Genomic DNA, 18,655 nt, shown 5'->3' with positions numbered 1-18,655 from the left:
TCCCTTGCCCACTGCCTGCTTCCTAACAGGCTGCAGAAAAGCAGAGAATAGCTTACTGAACTCTGCCCGGCCAAGGTTAGCATCCCTTCCCTAGGCTCAGGGGAATGAGAGGAGCTGAGAACAGCTACCACTTACAGCCTCTTTGATTCCCTGCTCCAGCCCAAGAGCAGGTTCAGACGGGTCCCAGCCACACCTCTCCCCACCTTGGGCCAAGGCCACGCCAGCTCCACACACCTGTTGGAGGCTTCCCCACATTTTAAGGGAATCCCCAGAAGGGGATTTGCAGGTGCTCCGCTCCCTTCAAAGAGTTCAGGCAACAAATCAGACTGGGAAATGGGACCCATAGTATTCGATGTGGCCCTCTGAGCTTTTCTGAAACGTTCTCAGCCCACCAGGCTGGCAGGGCTGAACTTTATAGCTAAGCGTTTTGAAAGAAGCATGTGCTTTTAAAATCCAGTTGAATTTTTGCTAGGGAAACTTTACAAAGGCATCAGCAGTGTATCCACAGGAGTTTTGCAATTCTAGGTTACAGGTGATTACAGCAAATAAACAGGCATGCAAGTCAGGGTCGGAAGCAGGCTTTTACTTAAAGCCCGCCTCACCAGGCACTTGAAAAATAAATAAAACCCCCAAGCAGTTCTGTTTTACCCAACAGCTATAAGGCTCCAGCCCCACTCCTCAGGCTGGATTGTGCAAGCTCTTACTCCAGCAGTCACACTGAGTTGAAGCAAAGTGCCTAAGTAAGCATTTGCAGAATCTGACCCCCCCCAGTCAGTTATCTATACTGCACCTATTTGTGCCTTGCATTGCAAGCTCTTTAGCCAGGGACATGGTCTGGAAGTATATTGTCAGCTGCAATGTGCTTTATCTCCATTTATGGCATTAAATCTAATTTTTGGTGCCAAGTGCAGCATTACCCTTACAATGACATCTATTAGAGACAGTTTCCCCTGAAGACTCTGATCTGACCAACAACCAGTTTGCACTGTTCATTTTTTTATTTTATTGCAAAACTGCCATGTTCATACTACGTCTCCGCTTCTTTAATTTCAAGCATTTTGTTAAAAAATAGTAAGACAGGCACTGAATTATGGAAATCCCACACCCTGGCATTACACTGACTTCACTCAAGATGCTGCCATCCCTTCTTCCCTGCAGATTTAAAAAAACGGGAACCGAAAACAAAATTAAAGCAACAAACTTGACTGAGTAGTCTCCAGTAATGTGTAAGGTTAGTAGAGGCAGACTTGCTTTCCCCGTGCCAGTGCAGGCATTCCTGATGGGCACCCAGCCCCTTCCCCCCTCCCAAAGCACAGAAGAGGGAGGGGTGGGACAGCAGCATGGCACAGCATGGAGCGGTTCTTATGGAAAAAAAATCTGCAAGTTCCCCTGAAACGCTGCGTCCTGCATGCCACAAAGGACAGCTGCTACCTTCTCACTTACAAAAACGTGACCCCAGCCAGTCAATCTACAGAGCTAACGCTGTCAGATTCCCTCCCACTCACCACTTTTGATGGTCAAAGCCATTGTAATGAAACAGCTTCCCCTCCACCTCAAAAGGGGATGTGCTTTCCTTTTGCTCCAAGAAGGTTTGGGGGGGGTGCTTTGGGGTTTTTTTTTGCTCTTTGGTGGGGGCACAACACAAGCTGTTTTAGACAAACACAGAGGTAGCATGGGTCCATGTGTTACCACGGAGGAAGCGAGCACAAATAGGCAAATATTCTGAATAATGGCAGAGTAGATGCACACAGAAACTTGCTTGGACTCACCTGGACTCCTTTCCCCCTTTCTTGTCCAACCAGTTCATGGATGGGGAACATCCCAAGCCTCTGGCATATGATATTAGATGCTCTGGGTACTAGGTAGGAAACTACTGATAAGTCTTTTGAAACGGTACAGCTGGCGTCATGTAGCCCAGGCCCCATTTCATATGAACCCTCAAAATTTGGAAGGGAGACGGAGATTTCGTTTGTTTATTACAAGTGAAAGAGAGAAACTGGGATGCTTAATCAGTCATTTTCATCTACTGGGAGTGGAAGCTGGTTTGTCTGGCTATGGCCATGGCTTCTGTTCTGTTAGGGAAGAACCCTTGTGCAGCTTTCAGAAAGTCATATAAACAGCTCAAAAAAGGTTATATGAAGATGCCAGAGACACAGCTGTAAGTCACAGATTACTAATTATGAAAGCATTTTGAGATCCTTGGGTGGAAAGGATCTCTTTGCTGGATAGGCAAATATTTTAATTCCATACTCCAATGATCACTGTTCCAGCAGGACCCTTAAAATATATTTTCCTTCCATGACTGTCCTCTGTTGTTAGTTACACCTCCATGCAGCTTTTAAATAACAGCATGATTTCCAGTACTACAGCACTATCAAATGTACTAGTTTTCTCTGCATTTGGTTCCACTTACAAGACACTGAATTATTAGTACAGCATACAGCTTGAAATCCTCTTGCACCATAACAGGGTGAAATATTAGACAATAGCGGCTACTACTGTTATTTACTGTTCATTAAATGCTAATGGAAATTCAGCCCATCTTCAAAATATCATGCCCTTACACAGAGAGGTACAGACAGATTAAATTGTTTTTCCAGAATCAAATAACAAATCAGTGGCAAACAAATTCTCATACTCAACTCTGGTTTAGCCACCAAAATAGAGATTGTCAGAATGAAGATAACGGCTTATAGTCCTCTCTCCTCACGCAGGTCACTTTTTCCCTCACTCAGGAGCTAAGGAATATCATTATGGCAATTAAACCCATCACTTACAAGTAGCAACCAGAAACTGGGAGACCCAGCACAACTGGAATAAGCCAGCTGACTACAGCTACTAAAAAGAGGTCCACACTTGGGGAAACACTCAAGACATTCCTTCTCCAGAGGCACCACCCATAATAACAGGCCAGCAGTCCCAAACACCTCTGCATCTTGGATGGATATGCAGAACCGCATACATTAAACTACTTTTCTTGGAGTTCACTTAAGAATGCTGCCAGCTTGTAAACAGCAGAGTCAGTTTTGCTGCCAACACAATTTTTACCTAGAGCAAACGGAAGTGCTTTTCCAAGAATTTCCAAGACTGTTGCGTCACGCAGTACGCTGGCACTGCACCATGCAACCCAGGGAGGAAAGACAAAAAAATACAAACTGCTGCTCTGCGCATCCTGAAAGGGATTATTTAGAGGCATTTATTTATTCCCAGGAAGAGACTGGCAGTGCAAAACAGACCTTCCAAAAAACCCCAGTGTTCACTGCAGGGACATACAGTCTCGTTAATATTTTCAATGCTGTAGCAAAAAGTGAGTAGTTTTTGTAGCTGGCATGTTTCAATTTTCATTACAATTTTGAAAGCCGCCTTTGATAAAGTACAGTGGAGACTAAGAAACGTAGCATTTCTGAAGGACTGGAGGGCAATCTTCTCTATTCTTCCTCCCCCACTGTGGGTTTTGCATAATACGAAAGCGTTAGTCCTTTGGCAACTTCACCATTCTGAAGCTTTATTAGAATTATGTGTATGATGACAGCATTTACAGGCCCTTGCTAAGGTCAGGGTCCCATTGTGCAAACTTTTAAATATGATGAGCATTTATAAGATAAATATACAAGACAAACCAAGGACATTGTATTCTCCATACTTTAAAGATGAGGAAAACTTAAGTTGCTTAACTTCCTTCACGACCATAGCATGGAAAATTTAAATCAGTGATAGAAGCTGAACCCAGAGTTCCCTAGACCACAAGCTCACCCAGAAGAATTAAACGCATGCAGACATTCAACCGCTGCACCAATGCATAACAGTAAGTACTTATAACCACGTTTTCTGGGTAAAACTTTTCAAGTCATAAGTTACGTTACTTTTAAAACACGCTCAGCCAAACATCAGTCTGCTGACATCTGAAGAATTACAAGACAACTCTCACTCTCATGCCAAAATTCCTTTTATTGAGCATTTTGGTACTACAGTTCTGGCTATGTACGCTTCATGGATGTGCACACACATTTACATTTTTTAGTGGATTCCCTGCCATCTACAACTGTGGTAGATATTTTTCCTGCCTAGAAGGACATCCACATTTTATTTTGAAGACTGGGCATAACCATGTCACTAATATCACATTATCAAAGAGCATTTGAACTGCCTAGAAAATGAACAAAGAGCCTTTTTCAAGGACTCAAGAAGTTTGATGCAAAAAGTTCCACATGAAGACCATTCTGAATACTTTGTAAGGGTAAACAGAAACTACGAATAACAAAGCACCTCACCCTTCCAGGGGTAGGGGAAACAACATTAAATAAAAACAGCACAAGTTCAAGTCTCACTATACACTGGCATAATTTCAAACCTTCTTTTAAATAGGTCTTGTTTAAAAAAAAGTCGGTCTTCAATTGTGTGTGTTTGCTAGTGAAGTTTTGAGGAAAGTCAATCCCTAAACAGAGAGCCACCACTTTATTGTTTCATCCAATCCTGGGCAGTTAACTAACCTTTCACATCAGGAGCCTCTTGTAAAGGGACCGAGAGGATGGTTTTTTCAGTTTTAGTTCAATAGCTAGTTCTTTCAGACTGGAGAAAGCAATTGAGATTTGAGGAGGGGCAGAAGGGCAGGAAAGCTTACTTCCCTCCAAATTAAAACTAGGTGTCAGAGACTAATATCTGCTAGTTCTAAACTCATAAAAGAGCAGCATAACTAGAAAATAATCAATTTGCTTTTGCTGAAAGAACATTTCCTTTGCTTTGCATTTAAAGTGGAGCTGATTAAGAATCACAGAACAAGTCACATAGGAAGGGGCCTCAAGATGTCATCAGAAAGTACCTTGATAAGAAAATCTTTTCCAAATATTTTTATTTAACACTTCAAAATACTCAGGTTTAGCATTTCATTGAATGTAATGCTATATAAGAAATTGCTTGATACATTTCTCAGAAACAATACCATACTCAATTCATTTTGTTTCTGATTTGCATGTTAAATCATAGCTTGAATGTGTTAAACCCTGTCCTCCTGCTTAACAGAAAATAATACCAAATTTACTTTAAAGTTATTTTTAGTTGCACATCAACATGTTTTAATAGCTACAAACCAGTGAGATCCAGTCTTTCCACTGGAGAGTAACTACCACATGGACAAACAAGCAAGCTTTAAAATAAGGTTTCTTGTCGGCTGATTTCAATTCTCAGTTAAAACTGGCAATGCAAATTACTCTATTCTGTTCTTTATTGGACAAGAGAGAAGACTTCCAAACCATCAGACTGGCTGCTGGCATCTTGACAGCAGATGGAAATGCAGTAAGTGGAGTCCGACATGGCAGTGTCTATACGTGACTCCTGGAAAACTGAATCCACACACTGAATGGTTCTTTATGCAACGGGAAATGAGCACACATTTAGGGGCAGGAATCTGCTGTACACCCCTGTCATCTTAAACCAGTCCAGGAATGAATGGGACTAGCCCAGCATGAAGAGCAGAGTAAGGCTGTTTACCGTATGAGGCCTCTTCCCCAGTCAGTCCATCAACTGTCTCTTTTAAAAGTCATGGCAAAAGACTGATTTGAAGACAATTTTATCTTCCGCGGTGTTTGGTTCAGTGGGGGAAGGGAGCAGATAGGGCAAACTGATATATTATTGAAAGCTACCCCCTCTTCCTTTACCCAAGAGACTGAAGGACAGCGAATGCCTCAGGCCAGCATACTGACACGAAATGCTTTCTACCTCCCATCCAGAACCTGGGCAAGGACAACATTGGCAAGTTTTTCCATCCAGTATCTAAAGCTGGAAGAACAAGAGGGAGTTGTTCCTAGTTCCTCCATAGATCTCTCAGAACATTTAGCAACGGACGCAAGAAGTACACCCTCTTTTCAGGGCCATTTTTACTGGGGAGAGCAGCCCCTGATGACAGTTTTGAGCAGGAAACTCCCTGCACTTCTCTAAACTCTTCTTATTGCCAGCTGAGGACTAGGACCCTTCCTCTCCCAGCTTAGCTGTCAGTGCATGTGTCTTCTGACACTTTCTGCAGGAGAGCTGAGCAGTTTTGTCTTTTCTACATTAGCAAGAAAGCCAGTGCTGAAGGAAGCCCATTGCTGACAACCGTTTCCCACAACAGGTCCATTTCCAAACGCCTGCTTGAGGCTTTCAGTTTAAAAGATCACTCTTTAGCCCCTTCCAATCCACAGTGCGCACATCAGAAAATGTGATAATAGTACATGTGTAATCCTGGATAAACTAGATTCCCCACCCCTTTCCATTAAGTAAAATCAGTAACTAGAATCCCTGTTTAGGATTTGTGATTACAAGGATCACCCTCTGCCCTGCCCTGGTCAAACAGTATGGGCTCTAGGAAAGCGTAAGAGCCGTCATTTCAATAATGCAAAACCCTGTTGCTTCCACTCCAGAAGAGCTGACTTGAAGTGCATGTAGGCTGTGCTTATTAACAAAATGAGAAATCTGATATATAGAAAGAAAACACTACGTGAGGATTAATCCTGGATTGCAGTTTGTGGCCAGCACTGGGCCGTCATCCAAACACAGATGAAAAAGAACAAAATTTCTCTCACCTGTCACTTACAGCAGGTACAGCTATTGCAGTGTTGTAGTCTCCTCCTTACAGCTATTGTAACAACCCCTTTTATATCAGCTTAAAATTCAGGACTGACCTCACTGTTTCATTTCTTCCTTGTTTTGTGGGAGCCAGCACTGGAGGGTGAATTTTCTTTCCAGGAATTACAAACAAGAAGCATGAGTAACACAAGTTTGGACAGCTAGCTTGTAATACGCGTACACTTCAAGGAAAGAAACCCAGCCTAAAATTGGCATCCTGTTGGAACCTGGAGATGCTAACTGAACAAGAAAATACAACTCTCAGGAACACTTTTTTTTTTTACATTGTTTCTGCTACTTTTGAGAGAAGTAAGCACATTGTCACCGCTGACTGAAAAAGACCTAAACAAACCAATGGAGTTGCTTTGCCAATGAGCTAGAGCACAGCAGAGTGAAATCTCTATTGCGATGCATTGTCCTTGCTCCTGATACTATAGCAAGATAAAAACAATTTAAGCAGCCCTAGTGGTTTAATCACTGGTGTTCAATCCACATGAAGCCAAAGGATAAGTCATCTTTATTTTTTAAAATATATTCTCCTGCTTATGGTTGGGTTGACACTCTGTCGTTGCAGTCCCACAGCTGAGCCCTGTTAATTTTTCTCCCAGCCCAGCAGGGTAGGCATGTCTGCTGACGCTGAAATGGTCCCCCTTCCCATTGAGCTTTGCCTGTCACAATACAGCCAATATAATGGCTGTGTCACCAATGTGATTCTGCTTTCTCCCATTCCAGGACCACATTTGCTCCTGCACTGAAATGCCACTTTGTGGCAACGTTCTTCCTTGGATGTTGTCAGAAACTGCAGTTTTGTTCATATGCTTTATCAGTCAGACTGGGTTAGGGGATGGGAAACGTGGTTTTCTGTAGAGGAAACATGACAACCTCATCATACCAATCCCTTCTACCTATCAAGCTGCGATACGTTCATCAGACTGGATGAGAGAGTTAAACGCTGCAGTCAGCACAGACAGGAGTTCTGATACGAAGGCAAATGCACCTCAGTTCTCAAACATTATCCTATTTCCCAGCATCTGTCATCAAAGAAGCTAGCAGGAGCTCGAAGAATAGCCATGTACTATTTTCTATACAAGGCCAAAGGAATGCGCAACATACAGTTTATGTTTGACAGTTCTTAATTACTATGAGCTGTAAAGATGGTAGAAAATGAGAACTCTCATAGCAAGATCTGCTGTTCACAGCTTCAAATTTCATGCTGTGACCACCAATTTTGGGCTGCCGTGGATGTTTTAGGGAGTTTCAATCCATTACATAGCCAAACTGATTAGCATTAGGTTGTGTTCTAGTCCTTTTAAAGGACTAATCAAAATAAATTGAACATGTACCCTTCTGGAATAAGGCCTCTCACCTTCTCTTTCTCCCCTTCTCTCTCCCCCCACCCCTTGTCACACATTGGCTTCTGCCAAACAATTCAGCACCGACACTACAGCGTATCACGTGATACCAAGTGCTTCAAGCATCTTGCGATACTTATTGCTATCTACACATCCATAAGTCATTCCGCCCAGCAACGTATGTGCATACTAACGTGAGCTATTTCTTTATGCATTAAAGATTTAGAGCTCTCCCAGACCCTTGGAAGAAGCTTTTCCCCCAACACTGAAAAATCGTCCCTTTTATGTATGTGCATCTCGTCTGCATTTCGCGTAATTAGGAAGCACAATATAAGAAAAACCTGCTATATCCTCAGATTCTCCCATTCCTCCTGCTTACACCCCTGTGGCCACGCAAGCCTGCCGTGATTAAGCAACGGATTTTAGACGCAAAAGAACACGGCACTTATGCGGGATTTCCTTACCCGCGTTAGAATGGAAAGTAACAAATGTAAGAGGTCGCTTATTCTTAACGCTGATCTCCTCCAGAGCTAAAATGATATGGCAGTAGCAGGTGGCAAGTTTGAAGACCCCCCTCCCCTCCTTTTTTTTTTTTTAATAAATATAACAAAGGGCACACAGATTTGACCTAATGGGTCAACCATCAAAAGTTAAACTGATTTAAATAATTAGACCTAGAATGTCAGGCACCACTGCAAATAATTGCTCCTAATGCTTTTAGGATTAGATTGCTAATGAAAAGGCGCAAAAAGGAGGCCACTTGCAGTTGTGGAAATAAGTCAATTTTCTTTCCATATGTCATTTTCGCCATGTAGGTTTGCTGTGAAATCCTAAGGAGTCATTTACAGCTTTCTCTCCAGAGCTGCTGCAGTATAGACAATAGTTCTGAGTCATAAAAAATAGTAGTAAGTCATCTTGAAATACTAGTTGTTTATACACTGTATTTATCAAGCACAGCAAACATCTGCTGGTGGTTCTGACATTTTCCAATGAAAGTGACTATTGCGTATTGTTTTCCCTTTTAATTTGTGGAAAAACATGGGAGCCATTCAAATATAAACAGCATTCCGCAATAAATTTAAACCAGTTTCGGTCAAAGGACAGCTTATTAGCGGAACCTAATTTTGGTGCTCTTCTTAACTGGTTTCTGGCCGCGCTCTCAGATTTGTTCTAACAACCGAGTAGCATCCAGGGGGATTTCGGCAGCCGCCTGCTAAGGCGCTTGGTTTCCTACGCAGCCCGCTCCTCTGCTGCCGGGGTGCCCGCCCGCCCCGCTCGCAGGCAGCGCCGCGGCGGCCCCGGGCTTCGGCGGCCGCGGGTGTCAGCGGGAAGCTGCGAGTGGCCGCGTCCCCGCGTGTCGGCAGGCGCCCGCCGCGGGGCCGGGAGCAGCGCCCGGGCGGTGTCCGGCGGCCGCGGAGCGCCCCGGGAGGAGCGCGGCTGGCGGCCGCGATAACGGGGAGCGCGGGGGGCGCGCCGGGAGCCGCCGTGCCCGCTGCCACCTGGGGCCGGTCCAAGCAGAAGTCAATAATTGACTTCTCCCGCCGGCTCTCGCCCCATACAAAAGGGGCCGGGAGCAGGCAAGGCAGCGGGCTGGGCGCCGCGGGCGCCGCGGGGCTCCCCGGGCCGCGCACCGCGCAGGGGGGCCGCGCACCGCGCGGGGGGGCCGCGCACACGGCCTCCCCCCACCCCCGCTCCCCCGCCGGCTTTGCGTCGCTTTTAAATGCAACCAGAAAAGCAAAAAAGCCCGGCTCCACCCGCCGCCGAGCTGGCACCGGCACCGGCGCGCCTGGGGATGCAGAGCCCGGCCCGGCTCCGCGGCGCTGCGCGGCGCCGTTCGCCCGGGACCGGGCAGCCGCGGGCAGCGATCGGCCCTCCCGGCTGCCTGAATTACAGTGTTACGCGCCTCGGCAACAACGTTGCCAGCCGGGACGTCCGCGCTGGTGGGGTTTTTTTGAGCTGGGTGGACAGCTCTGCGCCCGGCTGGCGGGGCCGGGGAAGCGCGCATTTCCTCCGGGGGCACAAAGCCGGGCAGGCAGGGTCCTGCCAGCCCCCGGCCGCGGGAGGGTGCGCGATCCGGCGCTCCGTCCATTGCATCCGAGACGGTGCCGTAACAAAAGCCGGAGACCCGCAGCGACGGGCAGGGCGAGCGGAGCCGACGGGTCCTTCTCTCCGCGATCCCGAAGGGCCGAGGGGGGCGGCGGGGACGGGGGGAGCCAGGGCGAAAGTTCACCGCGGTCCCGGCAGAGCAGGGGGTGCCCAGCGGGGCAGGGGCCGGCGCTGGGGTCGGGGATGCCGGCCTGGCTCGTCGCCCTGCAGCCCCGCGGATGGACTGCGGGGGAAAGGAGGCGATGCGAGTCCCGGGAGCCCCTTCCCTGCCCTCTCCTCCACAATGCGGCCGGATCCCCAGCACAAACACGCCCCCCGGCACCCCGAGGCTCCGCTCCCTCCTTTCGGGGGAAAAAAAAAATAAAATACGGCTCACTTGCAGGGGGCGAGCGGCGATGGGGAGAAGGCTGCTGCTGCTCCGGGGCTGCCTGCCCGCCCCGCCGGTCACCCCCACGCCGGCCGGCCCCGGCGGGCAGCAGCTGCGGCCCCCCGCCCCGACCCCACCGCCGCCGGGGAAGGGGCAGCGCACCCCCGTGCGCGCACACACACACACCACACGCACACAAATGGCACGGGAGGAGGGGGAAAGTTTCCAGCCGCTTCAACCAAATAGCCAACATTTGCAATCCCCAGACAGGCACGGTGGCGAATAGAGCGTAGGTACGCCCCGGCCCCGAAAGCAACGGGGCAGCGCGCCGGGCGAGCGAGGGGAGGGGGCCCGGGGCATGGAGAGCGGGGGGCAAGGGGGGAAGGAAAGCGATCTGTGTTTTTTTGATGGAACTACGGCTGGTGCCGGGCTCGGCTGCTGCAGGGCAGGGAACAAGGGGACACCCCCGCCACCCCGGCGACTCCCCCGAGTGGCCCCGCGCAGACGGGCAAATAACCGGGGCTGCAAATAAAGAGCGGGGCGCGGGGCTGGGCTGCACCGCGGAGCCCGGCAGCGCCCGGCCGCCCGAGCGGGACGCGCGGCCCCGCGCCCCCGCCCGCGCCCGCGCCCGCTCCGCGTTACCTTCTTATTGCATCTGGAGCAGCAGCTTTTCTTCCCCTTCCCCTCTCCTCCTCCTCTCCCTCTCCTGTCCTCTCGGTTTATACCAGCCTGTTCCTCATCTCACAGCCTTCCTCCCAGCGCCATCTTGCAAGCTTGTGACGTTGGGAGCCGCTCACCCCTGACCCACATTTGAATAGAAGCCAAAATGAAAAAAAGAAGAGGAGAGAGAGAGGGAGAGAGGAGAGAAAGAGGGGAAGAAGAAGAATAAAGAGCGGAGCCAGGAGAGGCAGGGCAGGCAGCAGCTAAGCAAGTGCTGTGCCGGTGTGGAACAGCATCGGCTCCCGCTCCTTGCCAGCGAGTTTAGTAATAAGCAATTTCCTGCTTTTGCAATAAATGTTGCCGCGGCGGGGCTGGGAGAGGGACGGGGAGCTGGGTAGTTCCCACCGAGGGACCAGGGCTTCCCCCACCCCGAGCCGCCCCCCTGCCCTGCCACCCGCACCCCGAAACCCAGCCCGGAGCCCGACCACTGCCTCCCGGCAACCCAAATCCTGCTACTCCCGCCCAGGTTTTGAGCAATGAAAAAGGCATTTGTTAAGATTATTTCTCCCATCACTGCTGAGGTCTCAAGTGTGTGTTAAGGGAAATTATATAGATTAGAGCTTGTACATGTATTGGAATCCGAAATGAGCTTTGTACACAAATGAAGAACACATCCTCATGTATAACGCAATTTGCATATTAGCTTTGTATCACTCCTGTCTATTTTTTAAGGACTGACAGTGCATTTTGCACCACCCAAGACACAGATGAAGACATGGCCTTTACACCCATAGAATCTATAGAAGTCTGAAGTTTTGCTTTGGGCATTTTTTTTAGTTATTTACCTAGTGGAAGTATATCGAGGGGAAAAGTTATTTGTGTTTTGCATCCCTGGTCCTGCGAAGACTTTCATGCGTGCTTAACTTTAAGCACATCTGTAACCACAGTGAGCAAGCAGGGGCTATTCACGTGCTTACACTAAGCATGTGCACAGCCTGCAAGCTCAAGCTATTATTTTGTAAAATGTTAAGTAAGTGAACTGATATCACCTTAATTTTACTGACAATTGCCACAAAGTACAACTGTGCAGAAATCTGAATTATACCTTTGTAGCACTTTCTCCCTTCAGTAGCTAATTAATCTGTAATAGCAGGAGCAACACATATAAACATTTTTATTGTAATCATGCAGGATTACAGGAGTTCTTCCACTACCCCATGTAGGAATCACTGTATTAGGTGCAAGTGTGAGATGACATTTTCTTTCCTTCTGTGCCCTCGGAGCCACCCATAACCAAAACTCTCTGTCGCCTGAGCAAGGTGATTCATTAGTGAAGCCGACCCTACCATTTAACACACCTCTAAGAATTCCCTAATAGCCTCAGTGCCAGCGACTCTCTCAGCCACTTCCTGTGCAGATCCCTGCAGTTCGCATACACTTCAGCTGGATCCCAGCTGCAACCTAAGCTCTCCTTCCCTGGTAATAAAGATATTTTCTAGTTGCTCATCCAGAGTTCAAAGTTTTTGCAGGAGATGCTTTCTTCAGCCCTACCAAAGTGGCTTGAGGAGCAAATAAAGATAAGGCAAATCACAACAGCCATATCAGAAAGCTCTGAACTGGTGGTTTGTTCACAGTACACCCAATAAAGAGCAGAACACTTTAACAGTGGTGAGAACAGCAAACCTGACTGTCAGCAGAAGACCCAGTGAAGTAGATAAGGATCAATTCAAGACTCTTCCCCCACCAGGAAAGTTAATTTAAGATTGGTGGTGCTGCTCTTAGCTGTATTTTAAAGCTAAGTGGCCTTGCAAATAGCCAGGGAAGTGTAGGTAGCCATTTGCTTCACGCTGTGCCAGAGGAATTGGTAGGCAAATACACAGAAGTCCTTGTGCTATGTTATCTAAACAGGGGAAAAATGCATCCCGGAGTTATTTCAGGCAAGTTTAGACATTTAGGTTTAGAAAGACCCGCTTTTGTGAATCTCTGTGTGGCATCTCAAGACCTCAACAATGCCACCGTCTGCCCTCAGTCTTCCTTCCGGCCACTGAAGCTTACCACCCCAGAAACAGTCAGCAGAACAGGCTGTGTGCCCCTGCCAGTTCACAGACCAACATCTTAGTTCAAACCTGCTTTCATCAGACATTTGAATAAAGGTGCCAGGCTTTGCACAGAAATGGCTTGAAGCACAAGTATTTCAGTCTGTCTGCCAACTTTGCTAGGTGGGTGATAACTTTTGAGAGTGAAGGGAGTGAAGAAGGTTGAGAAGAAGGGGAGAAACATCCTAAAATGTCACCACAAGATTTAGTCTGCAAAAAGCTTCAATTGTATTTGAATCTTCTCTAGGTTTGGGGACAATCAGTTCCGAGCATCCCGAAGGAAATGGAGAGAGAGATACATTCTCAGTGGAGAGGAGACAAAAAAAGATAGAAATTAGGTGTCTGGCACCTAGAAATGATATGGTAGGATGCAACACTGCATTCAGCTTCATATATACATGGTAATTATAAGGTTGAAAAATAATTAATGAGAAAGCTAGACCTGGCACTGTCACTAGAACCATGGACATCTGTGGAGAATCTGATGAGCCAAGTAGAAGTATGACCACACCTACCTGGAAAACATCTACAGGCATGCAAGGCAGATACCATGATACCTCTAATGTCTCCAAGCAACCACAACCAGGGAACTTGCCATCCAAACAGTGGGTACACCCTCAAGTTCCAAGAAATCACACCCACTGTGGGCACGTCTGGCACTGGGCGAAACATGTGTCCGTGTATGAGAAAAGCAAACGCGTTACTGAGGTGCAGAGAACAGCATTCTCAGGTGAAAGACCAGACTAGGAGGGTAATAGTGGCACTCTGGTTACAGATGCTGTGGTGCAATGAGCATATTCTGAAGGGTGGTTTGGGCTAGCGGATACTTTGCAGAAAGAGACATTTCTGTTTCCAGCCAGATACTTGTGATTAACTTTGATTCCTCATTTTGTTTGACTGGGTTTTTTAACATTTTTTTCTGAAAAGGGCATAGTCAGGATGGCAGCAGTGGATTGTGCTGGGTGCTCTGCAGACCCAAACGAAAGCTTCAACTTCCTCCTCAGTGTGTGGATGAATATGTTGAGTACAATGCATCCAAGGTAGCTATGACGAACAGATTTTTGTCCTAACAGTATACAAAGAATTCAGAACAGGATCCAAAGAACAAGCAGATTTCACACCATCCTTGTATATTAGCCCTCAGTATCTATTCACAAATAGCTCTATAATGCTGCTTTCAGGCAGAAAAGTTTAATTAATACTAGCTCCCCAAAGTAAGTTATTGTTTGCAAAATACTTAGACTCAAATCAAGTCAGTGGCTGAAACCCAGAGGAATTTCAGGGCTTCAGTTTGGTTTTAGTCATTTTGACCAACTGATGGGTTCAGAAGCAGCTCCAGTCCTTTGTAGCTGTGCTAAGAGCAAGTTTAAACTCATCATAAAACAGGAAGAGGGCATGGGTAGAATTGTTGTAGTGGCAAACCAGTGCTGTGGGTGAGGAATGAAGTAATCCGAGGAAAGAAAATGCCATTGCAGAAAGTAAACAGAGTAGCGACCAAAGGGTGGCCATGTGCCCTTACAGCTCTTCAGTGCCACCTGCCTTCAGTCCCAACGCTAGTGGATGTCCAGTGCCATCTAGCAGGCAAAACAGTTGTTTACAGTAGTAAACTGATGGGTAAAGCTGGGCGGAAAAGTTGAAGTGAAAAGGAAAAAAAACTATAATTCAAGGAACCAAGCAAAACATACAGGGCAGAGAATGTCAGCGTAGGGTGTACATCTGAAAGCAAAGTGAAGGCGAGGGCTAACCAGCCTGCTCCTCAAGAATAAAAAAGGATTTAGCCCTAAAAATAAAAAAAAAGTTTCTTAGCAGAGGTTTGCAGTCATTGCCTCTCTAGTGGGGTATGCCTGACAGTGCCACTGAAAATGCTGAGGACCAGAACATCAGATTGGAGCGGAAAGAGGCATCCTCTGAGGCATTGCAGTGACCCAGGAAAGTTGTGCTTGAATGGTAACAGAACAGCTGGTGATAGCTCATGAAATTAAAACGTTATTCTACTGTCCCCTCAATAGAAATATCCCTCTACAGTCAGATCTGTGTCTGGAAGGTCTTTTCCAACAGACTCCGAAGTGTCCGTGGAGGAGTCTTATGCCAAGGCGGGTTTTGAAAATCTTTTGTCTCTTAGCTGCAAATGCTCTAAGTATGATTACACTGTCCTCGGTAGAGCCCCTTTATAATTAGCTGGATTCGTTGGTTCCCCCACTGCTATCTATGGTCTTTTGACTGCAGTTGGCAGAGGGACAAAAAGAACATTACATTTTGACCTTTCTGTAATGATATCTTAATTTCTCATATCTGTTCCTATTTTTACAAATTCAAAACTTGATAGTGCACAAATTCTCCAAATAATTTTTCCACAGATGAAAATCAAAATACAATCTTTCAGGAAAATCTTATGTAATCAAGGAAAACCAGAAACGGTAAATGTAACCTGAATCCTTAGTATCAAAAATAGCGCCAAAGGTTCCCAATTCAGAGCCAATTTTATGCTGCAATGGCTCACAGATTTACTCAGCTCTGCATTGGTTTGCATTGTAAGGGTTCTGTTCAAAATCATGGGGTTAGAAACCCAATTTAAAAAGAATAAACAGAAGGTAACAGTTTGAGAAATTAGGCTAGTCGTTTAGTGCTTGTACAAGGTACTATTTTGTACAATTCTGTTGTATTCTTAGTGATAGGAAGTTTTAATTTCCTTGGAAGAGAAGAAACATACAATATTTTTATTGCTACAAGCTGAAGCTTTTTGCTAGGCATTCTGGCATACACAAGGCTGATGCAAGGCTTTTTGTGACTCTAATCAGATAAAAACATTGCTTCCATTATAACAAGGTCTTTGATTTCTGTTGGTCTGTGAATTTCATTGCTAATATGTTCACTCTGTACCTATCTACAAAACATCTGTATTTAACTATGTCTACCCTGTTAGTTAATATAGTCTATGCAATGGCATAATTTCACTAGACTATGGGAGAGCAATAAAAAGTAAGGAAAACAACCAATGAACAAAACCACTACTTATGTGTGTTAAGAATAAAGTGAGACTTGCTGAAAATAACTCTGAAATAGATGTCAGAAGGAAATTAAAACAAAAAGGAAACATTTCTTCAGCCATGTAAATAAACAGGGAACAAGAAAAGAACTGGTGCTACTATGAAGTGTGTGGACAAGAAAAAGATTAAAAATACTTTTGTACCCAAAATCTAAATGAAAGCTTTGCCATAGCTTTTAAGAGGAAGAATGGAGTTGAAGAAGGGAGCAAAACCAGCATGATTAGTTGGAATGAGGGAATGAAAGTGGAAATTATCACAATAAAGGTGAAAGCCAATCTAAAAGAGCTCAATGTTTTCAAGCGAGAGAGACCAGGTAATTTCCATCCCCGAACTCCAAAGGAACAAGTACCAGATTGATAGCAAAAATTTGAAATAAATTTTTGAGTTGGAGGTTGTTCTTGCATGATTTGAAAGCAGTAGATATAATACTTTTATTTTAAAAAATATTAGAAAGTTATCTAAGTAGCCACTGAGCTCATTGACTTTGAGACCATTTCAGGCTTTCCGAAGAGTTTTGAAGGAAAATATAATTAACGAGAAAAAAAAGAAAGAGAGAGCGAAAGAGAAGATAAACAGGATAAAATGCAACCACAACGCTGGTTTTGCCGAGTATCCTGAACTATTTATTTGCTGAGATAACTGATTTTCTAAGCAAGGGGAAATGTAGTAGATCTAATCTATATGAATTTTAGTCAAGCATTTGATATGATGCCACATGGGAAGTTATTAATTAAGATGGAGAAGATGGGGATTAGTACAAGAACAGTAAAATGCATAAGGAATTGTCTGAAGGAGAGGTGCCAATAGATTACTGTTGGGATAGAGAGATTACTAGTGATTCAAGACTGAACTTGTTTAATATTCACTATAATGATCTATTGCCATTTAAGCTGGAGTATGCTAAAGAAATTTTCTGATGAAACAGTGAAGAGGCACTGTCATTAACAGGATCAGAGTATCCTGGCTGGTGAGCTGGAAGACAGTGAAAGCAATGAGCAATGGAAATGGGGTGCAATTCCATACAAAAACAACATACATTTGGGATGCACTTCACCATTAGCCATCGAAAATTAGGCATCTTCTTCAAGCTGCTCATCAGGGCTTCTTCTGCAGCCAGTGAAAACAAGAAGATACCTCAAGAACGGAGGTCTACCCTGCCTCTTCTGGATTCTTAATTTAGGGTAAGAGGAACTGTTCTCTGGATGTGTCTGTCTATTAACTATACAGAACCCTGTGCAAAGGATGAAGAAAAATAGATTCTCTTGAAGGAAGAAAACTGACTACAACAAAAAAAAAAAAAGAAAAAAAATGGATGCATTAGTTTGTCAGTGGATGACTGTGAACCATCAGTACATGAGGCGGAAATAGAAATGACAAACGTGATCCTAGAAGAGGTTCTTCCGGTAGCAACAGGAAGGCACTGCTGACGTTACACAAGGCGCTGCTGGACCATCATGTCTGTTGTTGTGTAGGATCTCGTCACAGGTGTTAGGACAGGTCTTAGTCTATCAGGATGCCCAGGGTAGTCATAAAAGACACGAGCTTTCCAACAAGAGCAGAGAGCTGAAAACTGCAACTACTTTACAGACAAATGCTGATCCATGGTATGAGAGATGTACGGTATGTTGCTGGTAGCGGCTGGGAATTTCTGTGGTGCCAGGATGTCTTCCAGTCTCGTGTTTCTAATGTTACAGATAGGAAAGTGTTAATCATCAAAAGCATGTGCATGCTTTGACTAGCTTTTTTTGGTCCTGTCTTTATTTTTTTGTGTTGGCATGTAAGTACATTTATGTGTGTGTACACACATACACACACACACATCCATCCATAGATACATATTTAAGTGAAGTTTTGCTTCTACTGCTTATTGGGTAGCATAGAGATACTGAGCTATATTGTGTATTGTCTGTAATAACGCACAGAGCCAGCTGGTATTTGTTACTGTGCTACATTTCTGAGTAGTTGTGGTGTTGACTTTCAAGTTACAGGTAACCTAAAAATCTCTTCTTGTCCTCACATTAGATAAAAATAATAGGAAAAACCCCACCGAATTCAGCTGTACGTAAAATCTTTTTGCTTTCCTTGTGTATATGTACTTTGAGTGGTGCTGTATAGTATGCATAAGTAATTAATGTTGCAAGCTGGAAGAATGAATTATTGTCAGATGGAGGTAAAGCATACAATATGGTCAAGTAAGCAGTTCCAATAATAGCTGTGCTTATAGAAGCAAAATGTAATAGAGGGCAAACGCTACAGGTTGCCAGATTGGTGTCGATGTGGAGCTTTGTTGCCAGTTGGTGACCAGGGGACAGCAGAAGGATCGGTTTTAGCTGAATGCTTTTAAGCTTACGTGTTTACCACACGTAATGAGATTGCTTCTCAAGCAGTGGCACTTAAGCAAAGGCCGTAGGTAATTTTAGCTTGATA

The 18,655-nt window shown here is 45.3% G+C and overlaps 1 protein-coding gene across 1 annotated transcript in view; it reads right to left on the bottom strand.

Annotated features, from left to right (window-relative positions):
* Positions 1 to 11,491, bottom strand: part of HIC2 (HIC ZBTB transcriptional repressor 2) — a 73,607-nt gene extending 62,116 nt beyond the window's left edge. Inside the window, exon 1 of the mRNA XM_075515973.1 lies at positions 11,068 to 11,491. The gene's annotated coding sequence lies outside the window, so the exon portion shown is untranslated. The remainder of the gene's footprint in view (positions 1 to 11,067) is intronic.
* Positions 11,492 to 18,655: the final 7,164 nt, after the last annotated feature.

This window comes from Mycteria americana, chromosome 13, assembly GCF_035582795.1.
Source record: "Mycteria americana isolate JAX WOST 10 ecotype Jacksonville Zoo and Gardens chromosome 13, USCA_MyAme_1.0, whole genome shotgun sequence".
In the NCBI taxonomy this organism is placed as follows: domain Eukaryota; kingdom Metazoa; phylum Chordata; class Aves; order Ciconiiformes; family Ciconiidae; genus Mycteria; species Mycteria americana.
This window is presented reverse-complemented; position numbering and strand designations above follow the sequence as displayed.